Here is a 7,754-nt window from a genome sequence, read left to right as displayed (position 1 = left end):
GCAATGCTAGGTTGTTTTTAGGGCATTTTGTGGTTGCTAGGGTGTTGATAGGTAGCTGTTATGAGGTTTGGGGTGGTTGCTAGGATGTTTCTAGGTGGTTGGACATTGCTTGGTGGTTTCTAGGGTGTTGCTAGGTAGTTGTTAAGCTGCTTTGGATGGTTTCTAGGTTGTTGGGCATTGTTAAATGTTTAGGATTTAGGATGTTGTAGGATTTTTTTGGGTGGTTGCAAGGGTGTTGCTAGGTAGTTATAATATGCTGGGTGATTTTTTAAGATGTTGCTAGGTGGTTGCTAATGTTTGTTGGATGATTTCTAGGATTTTGCTGCGTGGTTGGGCATTGTAGGGCTAACTCAAGGCTGGTTTGGGTGGTTGCTTGAGTGTTGTTAGGCAGTTAAGCATTGCTGGATGGTTGCTAAGGTGTTGCAAGGAATCAGTCATGTTTGTAGAGCAAACAATATCATGTGAGTTATGAGTTTAATACTTAATATTGAGGATTTTCTTAAATCCCTAACCCAAGATATTATAATAAAAATTGTGATGTGTACGTTAGCAAGCACCAAACACATCTTTATGTACTTATATGTAAGTGTATATAAGTATGTAATATATATTTAAAAAATATTTTCTCTGATATATTTCGGATTTACTGTGCCGTCAATTTTTTTTCTTGTAGTTTATGCACGGCACATGTCCGTTGCCTGTGATCGTACCTTTGAGAATCACCCCTTCAGTTTGTATTCAGTAATTATCCCACACACCATCTGCCACCAAACATATGACAAGGTGTTGGGAATATCTTGGCCAAACCAAGAGTCTCGAGTGGAGAAACATTTTCACATTCCAGAGAGTGGCTATTTTTAGACCGATCATCCCCCTGGGGAAGCTTGTTGGGCTTCTGCTCTGTAGGTCGGGTATGATTAGAATTGAATGAGCAGCCCACATGAGACCACACACAAATACAAACACTCACACACACACGCATGTGCTTCTGTTTGTTTCTTTATTATGCCATTCAAAAGTATGGGGTTGTTAAGTAAATAGTTCACCCAAAATTCTGTCAATATTTACTTACTGTCCACTTTTTCCAAACCTGTATGAGTTTGTTCTGTTGAACACAAAAGAAGATATTTAGACGAATGTTGGTGGCCAAACAGCTGATGGTAACCATTGACTTCCACAATATTATTTTTTTCCATACTATAGAAGTTAATAACTACCGTCAACTGTTTGGTTACCATCATCCTTCACAATATCTTCTTTTGCGCTCAACAGCTCAAAGAAACTAGTAAAGGTTTGGAACAAAGAATGAATAAATGATGAGAATTTTCTTTTGAGTGAATTATCCATTTAAGAATTTTAAATGTTTTTAAAAGAAATCTCTTCTGCTCACCAATGCTGCATTTATTTGCAGAATAAATACACAGAAAAATACAGTAAAAACAGTGAAATAAAAAATACAGTAAAAACAGTAAAATTGTAACATTTTATTATAATTTAAAATTGTGAATATATTTTAAAATGTAATTTATTTCTGTGATGCGCAGCTGTATTTTCAGCATCATTACTCCAGTCTTCAGTGTCACATGATCCTTCAGAAATCATTCTAATATGCTGATTTGCTGCCCAACAAACATTTCTGATTATTATCAATGTTAAAACCTCCTGCTTCTTGTTTTTTTTTTAACAATTCTTTCATAAATAAAATCGATAAAAGTATTAATTGAATATTTTAAGTAGAATAAACACCATTGATTATGTTTATCTCAATGCATTAACATTCCATTCAAGCTAGCCAGACGAAAAAGTATATCAGCACCAAAAGCCACAGCTTTATTGCATCCTTATAGTCCTCTAAACCCCAGATTTGCCAGAGCAGAGCATATGTGCTCTGATTTTGTGTTTCCTGCCCTATGGCTGTGTGTGAGTCACTGGCATTAAGCCTGGCATCTCGGCAGGAGCTGGACGGCGGGTACCAGTGTGCACCGGACCATTCCTGTCAACACCCGCCCACAAATCCATCATGCCACAACAACGGCTTGTAGATATTGGGTCGAGGTGCTTGCAACGTGTGTGTGCCAATGCCTTTGAGAAATGGATGCGCAGTGATGTTTTGTAAAATCCTTGAATCAACAGAGATATTATTTGATCCCTAATACAGCAGTCTGCGCAAGAATAGAAATAATTTGCATACTGTGAAATTCAAAATTTTATGCTGAGTTCTTTCTCAGCATTATTCTAAATGATGTGATTATTGCCTTGGGAATAGAAAAGAATGACAAAGAAGCATGAATGAATAGAACTGGTTAATGTGATCATCCAGCAGGTGGGATTTTGTTGAGTTCTATTAAATCCTGTTTGTTGTGTCCGATTAGACAGACATAATTTTGTGATTCACCAGCTGTGAATTTAAATGCTTTTCTTTAAATGTCGTTGTTTATCATCAGTTGTTTTATTAAGTTTTCTCTGCGGGTTGGATCATTACTCATAATATTGCGATCCGTGTTGGCCGCCTGTTGTGCATGTGCCGCGAGCCGTCACGTGTTCCAGCTGGAAATGGAACAATCTAGGATAATACTCTTTGGTTTCATGAATGGCCCTTCCTCCATAAACACTACACTATATCCCTGCACTATTGAAATGCTTCTGCTGTCATGAAAATGTTGTGTCAACATCATGACAGTGTTGTGATCTGTAGTCAGCACTGTCATTATATTAACCCATGTATTATACATATCGGCCTGTTGTTCTGCTTTTGTATGACAGATGTCTCTTGCAGATATGCAAATAAAAGCCCACCCATACACTGACTACTGAGTAATAAAGACGTGTTCCTAACATGTTAGCCTAGTAATTTAAAGAGGGTTTGCCAAAAGATGAAATCTCTGATACTAAAACTATGGAAGCCCATTTCCACAGGATATAAAAAAAATAATTGTAAGTAAGCAGTTGCAAGTTTATATTATTTATAATTTTGACTTTTTATCTCACAATTCAGTGTTTGTATCTCAAAATTCATACCCTTTTCTCGCTATTCTGAGAAAAAAGGTCAAGATTGTAAGATATAAACTCAGAATTGTTCGATATGAAATCAGAATTGCAAACTCATAATTCTAAATTATATAAACATACAAATACCTATTAATAAAAGTTGGAATTGTGATGTAATTGCAAGAAAAAAGTCCAAATCGCCATTAAAAAGCAGCAATTACCTTTTTTATTTCAGAATTCTGTGGAAGAAAGTCAGAATTGCAAGATATAAACTAAAACAATTGTGAGTAAGTAAAAACTCTGAGTTTGTATCTCACAATTTTGAACCCCCAAATATGCAAATTCTAAGATATAAACTCAGAATTCTGTGGGAAAAAAGTTGCAATTACCTTTTTTTATTTTTAATTCCTTCATTATTTGTCAATTTGACTTCCATATAAAACAAATACGCACACTAATGAGAAACAGCGATGCCATTGAATCATTCTTGATTCTTCGCAGAATCATTTTAAGCGATTTCGCAATCAGTATCGACATACGAACTCAGAGAACAAACCGACACTGGACGAAGTAGATATTTACCTACAATCAATTGAATCAAACAGCTACTTTAAATAAAAAAGAGGTAACTTTGAGAAACTTAAACTAGCGCTGTGTCACGTGAATAAGCGAGCGTTCACACGAAAGCATGTTTGGATACAACGTGTAAACATGCACTAGATGGACATTTATGAACACCACGTCACATTTTAATTATTTATCTATAACGTGGTCATTGTACACCATGTCAAGTTAAAAAAAATTAAAAATGGATAAAATCACACCATGAAAAACTGTGAAAATCTTGTGATTTTTAGTACTAGAACGCCTTTGGTCTGAAAGGCTTTGCCAATAGTGAATGCTCAAGAAAAATAAAAATGCATCTCCTAAAGGTGAAGACAATGTTTTGGTGTTGTTGTTTTTTCCCAAGAAGAACAACAACATGAAACCTAACAGAACCCCAATAAGGGTTGGTTATTTATTGCAGTTTTAGAATTTTTATACGTACAAAAAATGTCAATATTGCACGAGAGCTATTTGCTGAGCTAGCCTGAAACTCCTCATTTCTGTGGTGGAGCTGGTGTTGCACTCCCTTGAATTCAGTTTAATTCCATTTGTTGCTGGGAAGCGGTCATTTTCCTGTTTATATTATTATCCTTGATGGACGTCATTAACAATAACATGTGGTGTACAGTTTCTCATGATACAATGCTGCACAGCAGCTGGTCTCCATCTGCAAGCTCATTTCGAGCTGGGGCTTTCTCCTCCCACAATCACACATGACATTTATAGTAATGACAGCCAGGGTTAGCATGTGTTAATATGTTTATATTTATAAAACGGATGCTGGAATTGTAAGGCACCACCTCTCGTACGTGTTGCTATATTACACACAAATGTGTTTCCGTCTTGACTAAAGCATCTTTCAGACCGTATAATGTGCATCCTAGAAAATCACCAGTCATGTTGCAAATATAAAAATGAGAAGTTTGAAATGATCATGATGCAATCCATGAGCAAGAGCAGCTGTTGCAGTGCCACCGTAATCAGTTTTTCGATGAAATACATGGAGCATATCCCACGACCGCCTATAATAGAACATCATATGCGCAACTAAACAAATAAACATCTTTCCTTATGCAGCCGAATGTCTCTTTCATCTCTGCCTGCAGGCGAAAACAGACGGATCCCAGAGAGACAAGCCGGAAACCTGCCACACTGCCAGGTACAATAGTGTGGAGTGGATTAATGACTGCAAGATGCTTCCCGAGGAGGACTTTATTGCCCAGACTGGTCTTTCATAACTCTTGAGTTCTCAGTTAGGGTTTATTTAAGTATCAACTCTGTCTGAGATGTGTGAGATCAGATTGAAAACTGAGAAGCAAGAGAAAACTAGTTATGTTCTCAATTTGTGCTCCATTTGATCTCATGGGGGTTTAGGAGGAACAATTGAGATGTTAAAGAAGTCTCATTGATTTTTCTATCCTAAAGATGTTTTTTCTCATCTGGATCAACAGTACATCTAACAGGACATGCTTCTTCCAATAATGTCAAAAGAACATTTGTTCAAAGTTATCTGGTCTTTTAATAATTTTCTCAAAATGTTCAAACAAAAACATTGTTCATGGAACGTTTTAGTTCACTGTAAAAAGTGATAAATTGACTTAACTTAAAAAAATTGAGGAAACCCGTTGCCTTAAAATTATTAAGTAAATAATAATAATAATAAAAAAAGTTAAGTGAACTTGACAATTCACTTAAAATTATTAAGTAAATAATAATTTAAAAAATAATAATTTAAGGCAACTGGTTTCCTCAATTTTTTTAAGTTAAGTCAACTTATCACTTTTTACAGTGTTGGATGTTTCTCTAACATTTTATTGAATCTTTCTAATTGTTACAGAATTTTCATTCAAAAGTAACATTTCCATAATGTTTGCTAAATGGAATGTTAGAATGTTCCATTAACATTAAAACATTTTAAAAATATTTCAAAACCGGACATTCAGAAATAACGTCCATAACCTAGTGGAAATATTAGCAAAGAATTCTTAGAACATATTTTTGTTTGCCAGGAGATGAGCTCACTTGTTTATACTGCAACACCACCTTCAATCACTCAATCCCTTGGAAATGAAAGGTGATTGTGTGGTCAATGCAATCGATGTTCCCATCCAGCACGGCCACAGAAACAGCAGGCCATGAATTATAAGAGGACAGCGGACGTGTCGGCAAACAGGTCTGTGTGAGAATGAGAGAAAAATAGAATAATAGAACATCGCAGTGTCTTATGAGTTATGTTTGCTTTGATATTAAGGTCCATTCAGTGCACAGAAAAGCCTTCTTAAAAGGATAGTTCACCCGAAGGTCGGGTGTCAGTATATGTTTCTTTCTTCTGCTGAACACAAGAGAAGATACTTTGAAGAATGAGGGTAACCAAACGGTCGATGGTAGCCACTGACTTCCACAGTACGGAAAAAAATACAGTGTGGTTTGGTTAACCACATTATTCAACATACCTTTTTTTTTTTTGTGCTCAAATAATGGTGAACTATTCCTTTATCAGCTATTTTCTGTGTGAATCATCCATCATTTTAACAAAAGCAAAGTCATTTGCAATCTTTCCATGCTGGAATTTTAAGTTCAGTCATTGTTAAACATTCCAACCAATCATGTCGGTTTGGAGGCGGAGTTTGTCAAGCCACTGGAAGATGAAAGTGTTGGAGAAACCTGTTTGAAAACAAGCATAATTTTTTGCAGTTGTTTGATGGAGAATTTACATATTTGGAGAATGTATGCGAAGAGCTGCTATGAATAATCATCTAATCAAACATGGCATTGATGAAAAGCTCAGGCTAGCAGCAGGAATCTTTATTACACTGTGTTTTTAAATCTATTTTTACATTTACATTTATTCATTTAGCTGACTCTTTTTCTTTTTTTAAACAAAACAATTAATCACAGAACCAACAATATCAATCAACTAAAAAACAAAAAACTAAATGAATTTTAACATTTAACACACAGTTCCTTTTTTATTTTCATCTGTATTTATTCTCTTTTTCAATTTGTATCTTTAAATCATTTAGATTTTTTCCCCTTTTTTCTTTAAATAGGCTATGCCAATGTAAAGCACGGTGAAGAAACATGTTTCTGAATTGCCTTAATTACACTTGTATTACTTTTTCTTTAAAAAGTTTTATTTTTGTTCTGTTGTTTCCCAAACTTTTTTTTTTTTTTTTTTTCTAAATTTTAGAGATGACTTGTTTTAATCAATTTTTCATGCTGATTAAGCACATGAGCATTCAGCGATCACAGCTGCGCTTCTGTAGAGGAGCTCTGAAATCTCTTGTAGATCAGTAGATTTGTTTCTCTTTTTTTGTTTCTCTTTGAATCTGTATTTCCTCCCTGTGGTGTGGTAATATAAATGTTCCTCTTTTGATCTCCCATACCTTCTGTGGTTTTTTTTTATTATTATTGTGTTTCTTATTAGTTTGGGCCTCTACTTGTGCTCTTACTCCTTTAGAGTTGACCTTTTCCAGCTATTTCTTCTGCTTTTTTTTTTTTTTTCTTTCTTCAGATTTCACAATTTCATTTATATAACTCAGTGAAAGAACAAACAGTGTTTGTTGTAGGTGTTGGTCTGCTGGTTTGCCCCCATTAGGCTGCATAGTTTAAACAGCAAATCTACTTTGGTCAACCAGCTTCAGAAAAATCATGCTGACCGACCCACTTTACCAGTTAAGACCTGCTAGGAAACCACGAGATGAGCATAAGCTGGTCTGAACCTGCACGGAAATTTATGCTGATATAAGCTGGTTTTTCAGCAGGCACATTGAACCTTTTATGTACACTTAGATGTTTAGACTGGATCCTTGCAGAAACCTCTAATATAGTTGTGATTAACCCGATGGCTTTTTTTTTTTTCTGGAATAATTGCTAATGTGCGAGGAACAAAGGAAAGTCACAGTAGTCCTGTTTTAACTTGATGAGCTTGAGAAAGGCGTGTCTCTGTGTGCTGCGTCAAACCAACCAATTTTTATTGTCTATTCATTCATGGTGTTTAATCAATCATCACTAGTGCTCTTGGTGCTGCAATCACCAAATATAACAGTTCAGTGTAAAAAATCCCACAGATGCACATTGCACCAGAAGACAGGAAGAAACCATTTAGCAACCACCCAGAACACCCTAGCAACAGCATGCAATAATGAATTTTGCACATG

The sequence above is a fragment of the Onychostoma macrolepis genome, chromosome 01 (genome assembly GCF_012432095.1).
Source record: "Onychostoma macrolepis isolate SWU-2019 chromosome 01, ASM1243209v1, whole genome shotgun sequence".
Taxonomy (NCBI): Eukaryota; Metazoa; Chordata; class Actinopteri; order Cypriniformes; family Cyprinidae; genus Onychostoma; species Onychostoma macrolepis.
Note: the sequence above shows the minus strand (reverse complement) of the source record.